This window comes from Ailuropoda melanoleuca, chromosome 5 (assembly GCF_002007445.2).
Source record: "Ailuropoda melanoleuca isolate Jingjing chromosome 5, ASM200744v2, whole genome shotgun sequence".
NCBI lineage: Eukaryota > Metazoa > Chordata > Mammalia > Carnivora > Ursidae > Ailuropoda > Ailuropoda melanoleuca.
This window is the reverse complement of record NC_048222.1, coordinates 1,592,184-1,607,880: the sequence shown is the minus strand read 5'-3', so window position 1 is coordinate 1,607,880 and position 15,697 is coordinate 1,592,184. Positions and strand designations below refer to the sequence as shown.

General features: G+C 50.5%; 5 non-coding genes across 5 annotated transcripts; 4 read left to right on the top strand and 1 right to left on the bottom strand.

The window, feature by feature from the left end:
• Window positions 1-440: 440 nt before the first annotated feature.
• On the bottom strand, window positions 441-514 carry TRNAI-AAU. The gene has a single exon. It is a non-coding gene; the product is annotated as a tRNA-Ile (tRNA).
• A 1,366-nt stretch (window positions 515-1,880) lies between these two features.
• On the top strand, window positions 1,881-1,953 carry TRNAV-AAC. Its single transcript has one exon. It is a non-coding gene; the product is annotated as a tRNA-Val (tRNA).
• Window positions 1,954-5,390: 3,437 nt separating this feature from the next.
• On the top strand, window positions 5,391-5,464 carry TRNAI-AAU. Its single transcript has one exon. It is a non-coding gene; the product is annotated as a tRNA-Ile (tRNA).
• Window positions 5,465-11,769: 6,305 nt separating this feature from the next.
• On the top strand, window positions 11,770-11,841 carry TRNAQ-CUG. Its single transcript has one exon. It is a non-coding gene; the product is annotated as a tRNA-Gln (tRNA).
• Window positions 11,842-15,014: 3,173 nt separating this feature from the next.
• On the top strand, window positions 15,015-15,096 carry TRNAS-GCU. The gene has a single exon. It is a non-coding gene; the product is annotated as a tRNA-Ser (tRNA).
• Window positions 15,097-15,697: the final 601 nt, after the last annotated feature.

Below are 15,697 nucleotides of genomic sequence, written 5' to 3'. Positions count from 1 at the left end.
ATGTTTGTGAAGGCTGAAGTTGGGTAAGTTAAAGGGAAAGATTTTTGGCAAAACAAATAATTGTAAAATAATAGAAAGAATATATCCTGGAGAAAATAGGTTCCCCAATCAAATATGAAGGAATACCAGAGACGTTCTTTCCTCTTTCTTTCTTTCTTTCTTTCTTTCTTTCTTTCTTTCTTTCTTTCTTTCTTTCTTTCCTCTTTCTCTCAAATCACATAGAATCGAGCTGACTTTCTTTAAAAGCAAGCTCTCTGGCCAAGGTGGGTGAGACTTGAACTGACCAAGCCCACCATCAGAGTCGCGGGGGCTACCAACTGGGCCCGTAGGGTACCCTGATAGCATCAACTGTTTGGAGGACCCTCAAGCGCCATCCTTAATCTAACTAAATCTCTGTAGGCAGCACTGAAGTCAAAAGGTTCCGAAGGAAAAAGCAGTCGTGGCCCGTACGGGGATCGAACCCGCGACCTTGGCGTTATTAGCACCACGCTCTAACCAGCTGAGCTAACCGGCCAACCTACTATATGCTATTTTGCTCAAAATTTAAAGCCCTATTTCCTGCAGTAGCTCCTCATGGAAAGTTAGATGTTCTCTTCCCTTTCTCATTCCACCCAATCGCACAAGAATACAAAAACTGAAAGAAAAAAATCCATCTTCAAGCACAAATGAACCTCACTCACGGGGAAACCTCGTCCTTCTCAAATCCTGCGATCTGATCAAAACCTCAGCGAACCTTTATTCCCCCAGAAACGGAAAAGCTAATCTTAAAATCCATATGGAAATGCAAAAGACCCAGGAAAGGAAAGATAATTTTGAAAACAGAGGACCAACGTGGGAGGATTACTGCGTCTTGATTTGAAAACTTTCTACAAAGATGCAGGAACCGGGACTGAAGCAGGGGCAGAAAGGACAGACACACAAACCCACGGAACGGAACTGAGAGTCGAAAAGTCCCCCGGGCCGCATGCAGCCAGCTGGTTTTCAACAAGAGTGCCAGGGCGTCAGTGATGGGAAGGACAGCCTCTTCCACAAGGAGCGCGGGGACAGTGGCTATCCACCTGAGAAGGCCATCGCCCATCATTAGGAAAATGCAAAATAAAATCACACGGAGATACCATTTCCTACTCACAGGTATGGGAGGGGGTCTCCTTGGAGCTCACGGCCCTGCTGAGGTTTGGAGAGGTGGCTCCAGTCACCATTGGAAAGGTCACTGGCGGAGTCCCTGAGCCGTGGTGGGCCTTTCGGTTTATGACCTCGGCCCTCCTGGTGTTAGACAAGCAATATGGGATATTGCAGCTAGGGGAAACTGAGCCTCCGCACTGCATCTCAGGTCGGCCAGGTGACGTTTCTTAGACACACTGGGCTCCACTCATCGGCGCCGAGCCCAGCCCGGGAAAGCCGACAGTCTCCTCCCCGTTTCCGCCCCCGCTCTGCCTGGCACACAGGTGGGCACATCCCCCCACCCCGTCCTCAACGTCTATGGGGCGACCCCGCCCCGCCCAGAATGCGCGCTTTGCAGAGTTCAGCCCCGCGGCTCCCGGTTATTTTCCTGGGATCTTTCTCTGGCACGCAAAAGATGGAGATCACAGAACCTTCCAAAGTCCCATAAACCCAAAGAGGACCCTGTCGAGGAATTTTTCTGCAATCTCCCATACCCCGAGGCTGCCAGCAATTTCTGTCTTGCGGTCGGAAAGGACTTCTTCCCTGGGGAGAGTTTACTTGGTGCGAGTCATTGACTCCAATATTGTTGATCTGAATAACTAGGAAAGCGCAGTAAGCCTGAGATTTCTTGGAAGAAAGGTCAATGCAGTGTTGCCAGACCTGCGACAGCCAGGAAAGTCTATTCTGTATTAGAGAGGAGAAAAACAACTCTCAGGTAGGTTTCCGTAGTGTAGTGGTTATCACGTTCGCCTAACACGCGAAAGGTCCCCGGTTCGAAACCGGGCGGAAACAGAGTTTCCTCCTCTCTGAAGAGTGTGGGGTTTTTTGTTTTTGTTTTTTTTTTTTTTTTGCAGTTTCTCCAAAGCCTTGCAGAGGACATGTTTGGGATCGCACCATTTATCACCCTCGGAGTGGGGACCCCTCACCTGGAACCTCCAGCACGTGGTGAGCTGGGTGTAACTCGAATGAGGTCCCCTTCCTGGGGGGCTGTGTCCCCGCTCCTTCCCAAGTCTGTCCCCCCCACTCCGAGCGAAGATCTCCTTTGGAAACCGAGCGTCCACAGACTGTAGTGAACGTCACCAGCCTCCAGCAATTTTTTTATTGCCAGACCAATATTTTCAGATATAGGGTCATTTTAGGGACGAGAGAGAAAGGTGTAGGAGTATCGTGGGATAGGATTGTGCAGGGAGATCTTAGTGGGCCCATCTCACATGGCGACACTAACCCCCGGCCCCCATCGTCTGGTCCCCAAGCAGATCTCAGGGACTCGGTCCTCAGGTTGCTCCAACCATGACCTTGCGGGGAGGGAGTGGTTACCACCCGCGGCGCGATTTCGTGGCCATACCCGCGCCCCCAGGCCAAGGCCCCTCTGGCCCTCACTGCACCCAGCGCCCGGAGCTCACTCGCTCAGCCTCAGGGGGATTAGCGCGTGCTCCCCTGAGGTCCGGGACTCTCCTGGCGCATTTGGGCTGGAGTTAGGGTGTTTCCCTGCATGTAGACGCACGGGGGTCCTCGCTAAGAACCTGGACGTGCAGGTACTCTTGCTGGACATTTCCCCTCGAAATTCCTGGTGGAAGGAGGGAGCCCACACGCTATAAAGAAATGGGGTCATTTGCTGCATTTGGGAAGTGAGGAAAGAGAGGGGGGATGGTTTAATAGCAACTTGGTTGTGTGCAATAGTCTCATTTTACTCAAGAATATGAACCATGAACCAAGAATATGAACTGTCTTTCTTTTCAACTGGCTGATCCGTTAGAGTGGGTTCAAAACCCTTATACGGGCCTTGAGCCGATGTTTGGCTCCTGTTCAATCCAACAAGAAAGTTTGTTTTGCTGGTGCATGAGCTCGATTTAGCAGGAATATGAAATGATTTAAAACCTTAGGAAACTTCTTCAGGCTATTTGTTTATTGTTCTGCCTCTTAGACCTGAAACTGGCCCTTTGGGTTTCAACTCGACTAATAAAGTGCCCCCGTTGCGAGTCTGAAGTAGGTTCTCTGATAAATCTCACTAACACGGTTGCACCAGGCTCCCAGCAGGGAACACTGCTGATGGACTACACCTTCTGAAAGATAACACTGAGGGGAGGCACCTCCTAACAGCCAGGTCTTTGGCTGGTGGACCTGGGCATCCATTTCGTTCACACATCGGAGTAGACGTGAACTCACGTACAGTGACTGATGGTTGGGCCAGTTGGTCAGAGAGATCAATGTGGGATCCTTCACTCAGCACCTCTCTGGAGACCAAGCAGCCACTTGCCTCTTTTTAATTTCCCGGGAAAAGTGACGAACCACAGCAAGCAGAGCGCTAGAGAAGTTATTCCCAGACGCCGTGAATTCACGATGTGAAGGCAGTGGCTCGGAGTGGGACCAGCGGTGGACTGAAAGAGGTGGGTGTTAGCCTAGAACCACCCCTTTCCCATGCAAGGCACTCCTTCCTCTCCCAGTCTGGAGCGCTGCCTGCTGAGAGCTGGAAGCTGAGCTCCTCCCGCCGCTGCTCTCCGCTAAAGGAAGGTAGGGCGTCTGCGGTCACACCCTCTCTCCGGGAACAGCCTACATCCAAATACAGGTCTCTGAGCAGATACAACAACTCTACTCTCCTGCCTTGATTCAGGACAGCTCTAAGAGTCATTGCAGGGGCGCCTGGGGAGCTCCATTGGTTAAGCATCTGCCTTTGGCTCAGGTCATGATCCCAGGCTCCTGGGATCCAGCCCTGGCTAGGGCTCCCTGCTCAGTGGGGAGTCTGCTTCTCCCTCTCTCTCAAGTAAAATCTAAAAAAAAAAAAAAAAGAGTCATTGCAACTATATTCTCTCCTAGAATCAGAATTATTTAATACCTTTACATTTTACTTGAAGTAAAGCCAAGTTCATAAGATCCCCTACAAGGTCTGAGCCATTCTAACTAACCCTCCACTGCTCCCCATCTCATCTCTATTATCCTTCTTGCTGTGCTCTGGCCACATGGGCCTTGTTGCTGTTCCTTCAGCATTTCACACAGCACCCCCCTTGGGTTTTGGTCCTGGGTGTGCTCTCTGCCCGCAATACATCAGCAGCTTCTTCCCATCAAATGGTACGACGATGTTAGTAAGCCTGCACCAGCAACCCGACTTAGAATTCCAACCTATTCCCAACACTACAGCCCCCAGCCCCGTTCTTTCAATCACATGTAATAGCTTCTTATACATTACATGATTTTCATGTTTATTATGTTATTATTTGTTTCTGTTTCCGCCCTCTAGGAGGGTAGAAATTTTGTTGCTGGTGGTGGTAGCGTGTCTTACCATTCCCTAACGCCTCCTAAGTGCCTGAAACTGGGCCATCTTCTTAAACCACAGATCTGTTCATTTGACTTCTCTGCCTAAAATCCTCCCGTGGATCCCTATTCCTGTTAGAACCAATCAAAAACTCCTTGACTTCTTCTATAAAGAGTCATCCTACTCCTTAGTTTATGCCTGATGCGGATCAGTTAATGCCTATTAATTATTGTCAGCACCCCAGTACCCTGATTTAGACCTTGCATTCTACTAGAGGGTCTGGCATCCTCCACACGCTCTCTCCTCTCTGTCTCGGCTCCTACTCTGCCCACCAGTCCTGATCTGCAGACACCCTGGCATGCCTTGGCCCCGCTCTCCTCCGGTGTTTTTGCCCATGAGGTTCTTTCCAAGGTGTGAAAAAGGAAGCCGCTGTGGACCCCTTCTCCTGGCTCTCATGCAGCCCCTTCCTGTCCCATCTGCTTCTACCACGTTCTCTTTGTCAAACCATTAAATGCACCCCCAAAGTCTCACCCACCTGAGAGAGGTACTTCTAAACTAAACATGCCCCCCCCCCCGTGAATTCCCTACGTCTTCGCTGACTGTCTAGTTTTGCTTCAGACCCGTGGCACGCAGCAGGGTACTCGGAAGGAGGAGCAGGAAGTGCGGCCAGGATCCCATGTATCTGTGCTCAATGTGGTTAAACACACACACACACACACACACACACACACACACACACACACGCACGCTGGGCTCTGCCCTCTGAAGCGCAGTGGGACAATGTCTATCGGAATCGTCGATGCACAGATTCTCTCTCGGACGTACTTTCTACCTGTGTGCGCGGTGTCATGACATGAGATGTGGCGTGAGAGCAACGAAGAAATTATCCGAAGATAAAAAACAGTAACAATTACTCTGAATTTGGCACTTAAAAAATAAAAGTAGGAAAAGGAGGACAGGACAGCTGTTGCCTAGCAGTGGCCGGTTAGCTCAGTTGGTTAGAGCGTGGTGCTAATAACGCCAAGGTCGCGGGTTTGATCCCCGTACGGGCCAGGGCCGTTCTTTCCACATTTTTCCCCCCTTCAAAAATAGATGATTAATTTCTGAAAAACCTGCTTCTTCACGTGTAAAAAGCAGGGAATAATGTACAACGGTCTACGGAGTTACCAGTCCAGCGCCATCATTTTCCTTGAGTAATCCCTCTCCCTACACCTGTCTATACCACTTTGAACTAGAACACAGAACCCAGACTTTTTTCCCTTCTTCCTTTTTCTTTTTCTTTCCTTTCTTTTCTTTTCTCCCCTTCTTTCTTTTCTCTTTCTTTCTTTCTTTCTTTCTTTCTTTCTTTCTTTCTTTCTAACAGGAGTTGAATCTAGATTGTTGTGATGAGTAGACATATACTTTGTATCATTTCTTCTGACTTGAAAGGACAAGTAAATATCATGGTTACCTCCGACCTTTGTGGCTGGTCCATCCCCAGCCGTGTATAGTTACCTCCCCGCCGGGTTCTGCTGATCATTCTTCCCCTCAGTGGGAAGTTCCCTCTGGAGTTTTTTCTCATCATAGCTCTCTGTCCTGCCAACCCCAGCCGTCTGGGTCTGCGGGACCCCAGCAACCTCTCACCAGTTCAGGTAGTTCACCAGCCTCTGCCCGGGGCCCTCTTCCCTGTGCCCAGGCGAGAAACTCTCGAGGCAGGAAGCTGGGGGCAATCCTAGAGCTCACCTCATTTTCCCCCAAGATCACTTCATCTTGTTCTGTCTTTCGGGGATTACTGTCCTTCTTTGCCTGAGGTCTACTGTCTTGAAAATGGTTGTTTCCTATCTTTTGTCAGGTTTTGGTTATTTCAAGCAGGATGGTAACTCTGATGCCTGCTTCCACCGTGGGTGGAAACAAGTGTCCGGCTTTTTGGAGATTGAAGGGTGGGTAGCTGAGGCCTCAGCTCTTTCTGCTGCAGGCTGCAGGCTTCTGGTGGTTCTCGTGGCCTCTCTGCGAATCTTGGGGCTCAAGATGCTGGGGTCCAGTGGTCTGCAACACATACTGGAATATTGGACTGGCTCTCCTGGCTCCAACTGGGACCACCTGTCTGGAGGGTGCAGGCTACCAGGCACAGCACAGATCATCTTGTCTGGGGGTTTCTGTGTGCCCGGGCTTGGTAGTGGGGAGGAAGCCGCCTGTGGGCCCAGGGCCAGGGGTCCTGAAGAGCCAACGCAACAAAAACAGGCCTTCGGGTCTCTGTTGGGTTGGGAGGCTGAGGATGGGCATTTTCTGATAAGGCGGTCTGAGACTTGGGGTATGTGGGATCCACTCACTTTTTCCTTATCACTGCGGGGGGGGGGGTGGCGACACCTGGGGGGCATCAGAACACCATCCTGCTCCATCAGAGTCCCCGCGTGGGGGAAGTCCCGTGGTCCTCGTGGGGGGCCTGACAGTGATCACCACTGAGCACAGCCTCAGAGACGGCAAGTAGCTGAATGGAACCCGCTGGGCAGCTGACTGGCTCTGACCGGTCCCTGGCTTAGTCTGGCCCTGCCCCTGCCCACATCAAAGGGTGGGGAGATGGGGCGTGGCTGGACTCTAGAATGCAACAAGTCGTTAGCCCATGATTCTTAAATGATCTTTCTCGTAAAGTCACAGTGAATCGTACCCGCGTTATTCGAAGGAATGATTTGTGCACTATTTGGTTTTGAAAGTCTCAAGAGAACAGTGGACTCGATTTTGGCATAAATATTTAGCCACTAATGAAATTAGAACTTATGGTGTTTATTATAAAAATTAATGATCTTGGTTGTCCTGAAATTGTATCCAGATAAGAAACCTTATGTTCACCATTTCAATAGTAGATTTTCTAATTTTAAAATGTATCCAGAGATAATTTGATTTACCATTTTTACTACATGCTCAGAAAACATCATTCACTGAGAACCATTTCACACATCCAATTTTGTAAATCAGTGACCTTTTCCAAAATAATAAGGATTTTTTTCTATTTTATTTACCTTTTTAGTTATTCTCTATGCAAATAACTAATTGTATTTCATCCAGTGAAAGTAATATGGAAATTCTTTTTAGAAATAAATCTATATAAGAAATGCCCTATAAGTGGACATAAAGAAATCATATTCAATAAATCAGATGTAGGGGCAGAGGGCAGGTCTCCCCAAGATGGCCACTTTGGCATGAATATTATTCCGAGCTGAAGGCAATTGAGACCCTGTGAGCTCATGAGAAAGTTTTGCTCCTCCCTTCACTCCATAGAAGATTCTAAATTGGGAGTCCATTCCAGAATAAGGGTTATTATCAGAGTTGCATTTTATCTTTGTGACCCATCTATATGACAGGCAAACATCTAATTACTGACCATCTTCTCTGCCTCTGATTGCCCTCTGTATTGCCCTGAAGTCCCAGACATCACCCCCCTTAGTTCAGGATGACATATATGCCTCAGTTAGACTATCTTTGGAATTTCTATGTCTGTGTGGATTCCTCCTATTAAATTTTATTTTTTTCCTGTTAATTTGCCTCATGTCGATCCGACTCTTATCCCAGCAAGAAGGACCTTGATGGGGGCAGGATTACTTGCTCCCCGACACAGACAATGGCTGGCTCACAACCATTTTCCAGAGGCGGGAAGGGGAAGGTTGGAAGCCTGGGGTCCATCAGGATCCATGTCAGCTGCTTGCAGAAATGGCAACGTCGTGCACAGTCACGGTCACTTGAGCTTTCCTCCCTCACTCACTCATCTCATCTCCTGCCTCTGACAACTGAAGTTCTCACCTGCCTGTTCCCTCTCAGTCTTGACCCTCTTCCTGACCTACCCCCATCATCACATTCAGGCTGGGTAGGCAGGGTGGGGCTGGGGCTGTACTGGGAAGGGGGGATCAGGACCCCAGGAGAGGTGGGGCCAGAAGGACATCTGAGAGGAGAATTTCCCAGCTCTGCTAAGCAGACCAGCGGACAAAGCAATGACAGCACCAACTTCAGACTCTGGACAGGAGCCTGTCATGGGGAAAGCACTAGAAAGGGTAGAATCAGAGGGAAAGGAAACCCCTCACACAATTTGTCTGAGGTCAAGTTTATAGAATTAACTTTCCACACCTCTTATCAGTGATTTTCGTGGAAAAGAACCCTGGAGACTGTGTTCTGTGCCTGCAGACTCCCCAGACTTCAATACATGGGCGAGACACATTTTCTACAGCCCAAGGAGGCAAAATGCCAGCCTTGGGCCTTCCCAGCCCCTCACAAAAGAAACAAGGGTGGGACTCAGGGGTCAAAGTTTCCAGCAGCAGCCTGTCAGGGTCAGAGAGGTCGACCCAGAGGTCCAGCCGGAAGGCCTAGGAGCTGGGTATCTGTGTGAGGACTCAGGGATCAGCCTTGGGAGGGCAGACAACAGGTGATGGGTCGAGGGGCACAGAGCACGAGTATGTTGATCTGAAACTTCTTTAGGAGAGAGAAAAAATAAGAATCACCAGAATGTCCAACAAATAAGATCCAGTTAAATAAATCACGCTACAGCATAGAATCAAACAACTAAGATAGGGCAGAGTTTGACTTATTGATGTTTGACGCGTGTCCAGCACACGTATGTTTAAAAATCGTGTAACGTTATGTCTATTGGGCTTTATTAATGTAGAAATATAGCTTTAGATGTAGATAACAATTTTTTCCATAAGCCAAGAGCAAAGTTGAAAGACTATAATCCAACCTTTTAATAAAATGGTTATCTCTGGGGAGTACTGGAGTGGCTTTGGAGGGAGTTCAATTTTTCTTGTTGCATTTTCTGCAAAAATTTTATACAACAAGAAACCACTCAGTTACTCTTTTAAAGAGAATGAATTAAAAAGACGAGTAAATGGAGAATTTTGTGTGTAGCAGGAGGCTGTGTTTTGGGGGAGGCCACTGGAAGAGCTGAATGTCCAGCTATGAGTCCCAAATCGGGGTGTGGACCTCAAAGTCAAGGCCGCAGCCCAGAAGTGGAGAAGGAAGAACGAGAGGGCACAGAATGAGAGCACCTGGAGGTGATTCCAGACATTTTTGTGTGCATGACTAGAGTGACCAGGGGCTGTTGGTATAGAAGCCCCCACGGGCCTTAGTCGGGGAGCATCAAGCATTCGGTTTGAGAGGCTACTAGCAAGTTGACCTGTTACTTGCTGTGAATCCCTTAAGCAAGTCCCTAAACACTATGTCACAATTTTATCATTTTTTTAAAATTTTAAAGATTTTTTTATTTATTTGAGAGAGAGAGTGACCACGAGCTGGAGGAGGAGCTGAGGGAGAGAGAGAAGCAGACTCCCCTTAGCAGGGAGAGCCCAACTCCGGCTCGATCCCGGCACCCTGATATCATGACCAGAGCTGCAAGCAGACATTTAACCAACTGAGCCACCCAGGTGCCCCTATCATTTCTTCAATGGGCCTATGGTATATATAGCAGAGGTCTCTGGTGTATAATTATTTTATTACTTAAGCCAACAAATCACTCAAGAGATTTTGGCAGTTGTCAACACTTTTATCCCACGAGACAACAGGAGGGTCTGAGGTAGCTTCACTGCCCTCTCCACCCGTCTACGAACCTGGTCTTCCTCGGTGTCAGCGGAATCAGACCCTAGGACTGGACTCGGAGTGATCCTGAGGAGGTGGCTTGCGTGCTTGGTCCCCTTGACCTGAGTGTCCCGGGCTCTGTCCCTGGGGAGGAGGATTGATTGCCCAGAAGCTGAGGGAGAACGCTTGGAAGGTGATTGCCTTGGGGACCTGACACGGAGGTCCCAAGCTTGTTCCTCTGAGCACATTGTTAGTAGAGTTCATGGCTTTGAAGTGTGATCATTTGTGGATAATTGTGTAAGAACGGTGCTCTCACATCTTTAACCTTTCTCCCTCTGTTCAAAAAAAGAATCAAGACACAATTCGCCAAGCCTAGACATAGAAATGCGTATTCCCAACAACACTTTGTCTCAGAGGGGGGAGAGAGAAGAAGAGAACACAAGTAGGGGGAGAGGCACGCAGGGAGCAGGATCCCCGCTGAGCGAGGAACCCGTTGCGGGACTCGGTCCCAAAGCTCTGAGATCATGACCCAAGACAGACACTTAACCGACTGAGCCTCCCTGGCGCCCCTTCCCTTCCCAGCAGTACTTCTTAAAGCAGCAGGGAGACCAGGTCACAAGGTGACTGCTGGCCCCTCGCGTCCTCCCTGCGCCCTGGAGCCGGACTGCCTGGCCTGGACCCCCAGCTCTGGCATTGCCTAGGTTGAGGCGATGTTTCTCTGTAAAATGTGCAAGATGCTGTTGGTGACGATGCCGAAGAAAATGTAGAAAATGTTGATGACGATGGCGCTGGAGAGTCCGCGAGATTACGCGGGAAGCGCCTGGAACCAGCGGCTGCGCTCGCGCGTTGGCCTCGGCGCCCGCGCCCGGGAAGAGGAGGGGAGGCTGGCGGCGGCCCTCGAATCCCGCGGCAGCCCGGCCCCGCGGTGTAAGACCAGACTCGGAGCTGCGCTCGGCCGCTGGCGGCGACCGAGGACCCGGGGAACTACCAGGAGAGCCGCTGCGTCCTCCCACCACGCCCGAAGCGCTCACAGTTCGTGTTAAACGCGCGCTCGGAGCCAGGTGCCGGCCCGCGGGGGCGCTTCGGGGCTGAGACGGACGCACGACCAAGCTCAGGACCCATTTTCCCAGTCAGGGCTGCGGGGTCCGCCTGAGGAAGGGGCACGCGAGGCCAGGGCGGGGGTCGTCCTGGCGTCTGTGTGGGGGTCTCTCCTGCTCACGCAGCGGATGCCGAGCGCTGAGGAGCGGGACGACTAGGGGTTGCGATCTGTCCCTCGTCCCGCCCGCTCCCCCACCCCGAGGTGCTCCGGGCGCCCCGGGACCCTCGGCGAGCCTCGCCGCGCAGGCGCAGTGACTTCCCTTCTCCGGCCGCGCCAGCGTCTCGCTCCCCCGTGGGTCAGGTGAGACCTTTCCGGAGCGGGAGTGAGACCTGATCACGAAGCGAGGGACCTCAGGGCTCTGCCTCCGCTTCCGCACCGGTGAAAGAGGGACAGCGGCCCCCGCCTCGCAGGGCGGCCGACACACCTGCCACAGAGCCCGCGCCTCGGGGAGGAGGGCTCGGGCTCCGTCACGGCCTCACCTGCTTCCAGCGGAGAAGCGGGGGCCCGGCCCCCAGCTCCCCGAACGGCGGGGACGAAATTCGGGGGTGAGGGGAGGATTCCTGACGTCTGACGTCGGCGTTTTCTATTAAGACTCTGGTGTAGAAAGTGGGTAACAAGTAACCGTCCATGACTTAATCCTAGAGAAGAAAAGCACTTTTCATGCAACTGGATTTAAGGAAGGAGAAGTAGGTCAACAAAACCTTGAGGAAAACTTGACTACGTGGGTCCCATGGTGTAATGGTTAGCACTCTGGACTCTGAATCCAGCGATCCGAGTTCAAATCTCGGTGGGACCTTCACCTGTTTTCCGCTGACTTCTAAACCCTCGGCTGCTTTTCACTAGCCGCGCACTTTCTTTATGCAAATCGCTGTGCCCAAACTTATTCTTGATATTCCTATCACACATACTGAGCCAGTGTCTGCAGGCACCAGCTGGGGACAAAGATTCCTTAAGATTCTTTAGCTGAACTAAGAATGAAATTCCCATGAGACAAATTAAAACGAGAGAATCAAATTCAGTTTCAAAAGTTCAGGGAACCCAGACAGACATGAGATTCCAAAGACAGGCAAGATGAGGTATATATGTTATTCCGAACTAAGGAGAAAGGGGGGGGCAGGGGAAGGAGAAACCCCTGAAGGAAACGCACAAGGAAACCTCCCAAGCCTTGTTGGAACTGGAAATCTGTGGGGAAAATCCCCAAACTGAGGCAGGAGGGAAGGTGGCCTGTGAGAAGAGTAAGAGGAAATTTGGTGGCAGTCGTGGATCCAGCAGAGTCAAAACGGTAATTCAGAAAAGGGTTTACGCCTAAGCTGTGACTCGATCGAGGCGGAGAGAAAACTGTCCTCAGACCGGAGCACACAAATGCAGCCCCAATTCAGAGGCTTGGGTCGGAAGACCAGGGGCGGGAAGATAGAATCCATCGTAGTCTATACCCGGTAGACGGGAGGCTTCCAGTTTGCACGAGCAAAGCGGGTGAGAAATCTGTCATCTCCTCCACGAAGAAACCGTGTAAAACAGGCCACTGAAACGCAGCCCTGGGTCTTGTTTACAGACAATATTTACAGCATATCGGAGACGCCAGGGTTTCCAATTGTTCTTTCTTGTCAACAGGGAATATTCCACACACACCCCCCAAGTCACAGGTCGCAGTAGCTAGCTGTTGCATAAAAAGTAACAAAACGGCATGATTTGCAAGGGGATGTGGAAGCGGAGCCGGCTCCCATCCGTGTGGAGCAGGGGGAAGGGGGAAATGAGCTGATTGCTGGACTTCTTCTCGAGGACGGCGGTGTTTTCTCCGTGGCCGCAACCGTTCCAGGCGAGGGGTCCCTGAGGACTTTGCGCGCGCGGTTCCTCATCCCTTTCTGCTGTTCCCCGTCTGGCCCGAGAGCCGGAAGCCCCTTGTGCACAAACATGCAGTAGGGGGACTGATGTTAGCCTTCTGGCACCGTGTCGCGTGACCTCAAGGAAATATGGAAAATAGGAAAACCCAGAAAACCCGTTAAGTGGAGTCATGCAACAATATTTTTGAACAATCAGATATGACAGAAACATATGTATTACCATGACCCGTGGGTCTTTTAAGCATCGCTGTAGAAATCAGTACATCGAAATGTTTACGACGGACTGGATGATCCCTTGTGAGCGCGAGGATTTGGAGAGCTGCTCCCCAGCCAATTTCCGCTTCCCCTTCTTGCCGACCACAAGCTCGGGGCCCTGCTTCAGAGCAGTCTGAAATACTGTCTCCCCGGCTCAGGAAGCCGACGAATAAAACCTTTACCAACCTACTTTGAAGTTGGCCTTTTGTTTTTCCCCGTGGACACTGTTGTGCAGATCGGAAAAGCACAGTCGCTCTGGGAACTGCTGGGGACGTTTGGTTTTGCAAAGAGAATCTGCTGGGGGAGGAGAGCGTCGGGGCTCAAGGCGAGAAGCAAGGAAATGTGATCGGAAAACAGCAGCTCTCGGGTTAGCGGAGATCAGAGCAGCCAGCGCGCTCCGCCGCAGAGGCTGCAGATCCGGAGCTCGCGGGCCGCCGCGCAACACACCTTCCCGCACGCCCCTGCTCCACACGGATGGGAGCCGGCTCCGCTTCCACATCCCCTTGCAAATCATGCCGTTTTGTTACTTTTTATGCAACAGCTAGCTACTGCGACCTGTGACTTGGGGTGTGTGTGTGGAATATTCCCTGTTGACAAGAAAGAACAATTGGAAACCCTGGCGTCTCCGATATGCTGTAAATATTGTCTGTAAACAAGACCCAGGGCTGCGTTTCAGTGGCCTGTTTTACACGGTTTCTTCGTGGAGGAGATGACAGATTTCTCATCCGCTTCCGACTAACAGCACACTTAACACGAAAGGGAGCACACACGTATGGTGGAAAGTTAGCGCTTGAATTTTTCTGCACTTATTTAAACTCATAAGAAAATTGTTCTCCTTGACTTTTGTCCAAGGAAAAACATAATCATATTTTGTAGAACTGTGCTTATGTGGTTGCAAGTCCCCTCTTCGCTATCACTGTTATTTATTACTACCGTTTATTTATTAAATTTAGATAGAGGAAATGTCAGTAGATCATGCACCTTAAACAATCATAAAAGCACCTTTTGTACATGCCCCACACTTACTCAGAAGCACAAACTAGTGGTCTTTTTGCCGTTAATTCCCACCAAATGCCTCTTGCTCCTCTGCGGACGCAGGATTTGATGGGGAAAAATAGGTCCAGTCCTTTCACTGACTAACGCATTTCCAATGCAATTTTACTTTAGATATATAAGAAATTACTTATCAAAATCATCTATGCGTACCTTTTCTTGTGTGCTACTACTAAATGCAAAAGCAATTCAAGTCAGGAGAAAAGGGCTTAAATAGATGTATCTTTGCTGGAAATAACTAAAATTTGGATTTCAGTGTATGCCCTCTGTTGCCTAGTGGCACGACAGGGTGTTTGAGTATAAAAATACATATTAGGATAAAATTCTGTAGCAGATATGGAATGAAAAGACATTTGCAAGTGAAAATGTTTTATCAAAAGATCTTCAAAGGTAAATCCTCAGTAAGCAGGACTGTGAGGAAAACAGGGGGTGGGGGTGGGGGGCTGTCAGGACTTAGCTGAGAGCTGAAGGATGGGCAGAGCAGGGAAGCTGGCCAAACGAGGGCAGAGGGGAGGACTAAGAGCGTAGAGGGTAGAAAATGAGATTATGGAGTTCGGGGAGAATAGAAAGAATTTCACGGGACTGGAAGGCAAGTGTGAGTTCCGAGGAAGGATAAGAAGTGAGGCTGGGGAGGGGAGACCCAGGACAGGATTATCCAATCGTGAAAGGCTCCCGGCGGAAGGTGGAAAGGATGGGTTGTGGGTGAGAATTCTCTGGGGACGACTGCAGTTTGAAGAACAACGCCACGCCTCAGGATCAAAGTGCAAAGCTTTGCTAAAAGGAAGGCTCAAGAGAGCATTCAAAAACTAAGAGCCTGTGGGACGAGGTGGCCGAGTGGTTAAGGCGATGGACTGCTAATCCATTGTGCTCTGCACGCGTGGGTTCGAATCCCACCCTCGGGTCTTCTCCACTCACCTCTGGGAGTGAAGGTGTATGTTTTGTGCAGCTCATCCCAAGGGGCCACTCTCCCGTCCGACAAGTGGTTTCATGGGCTTCTCGGGGACTTTAGGGCTCTTGCATGTCTGGGTGAAGGCAACTGGCTGTCTGCTTTTAGAGAACGATTTACCCGGCAGGTGGACGACTACCTGGGGGACTCAGGTAAGGCATCCCCGCGGCTCACTCCGGTGCCCCAATCACACGGCGACTCAAACTGCAGAGCCAAGGAGTCAAGGCTTTGGTCAGACGCTGGCTACCCCTCCTAAGAACGGGTTCCCCCGGGAACCTCCTGTCCTGAGTTTGTGTATGTTTTGTGCAGCTCATCCCAAGGGGCCACTCTCCCGTCCGACAAGTGGTTTCATGGGCTTCTCGGGGACTTTAGGGCTCTTGCATGTCTGGGTGAAGGCAACTGGCTGTCTGGCTTTTAGAGAACGATTTACCCGGCAGGTGGACGACTACCTGGGGGACTCAGGTAAGGCATCCCCGCGGCTCACTCCGGTGCCCCAATCACACGGCGACTCAAACTGCAGAGCCAAGGAGTCAAGGCTTTGGTCAGACGCTGGCTTA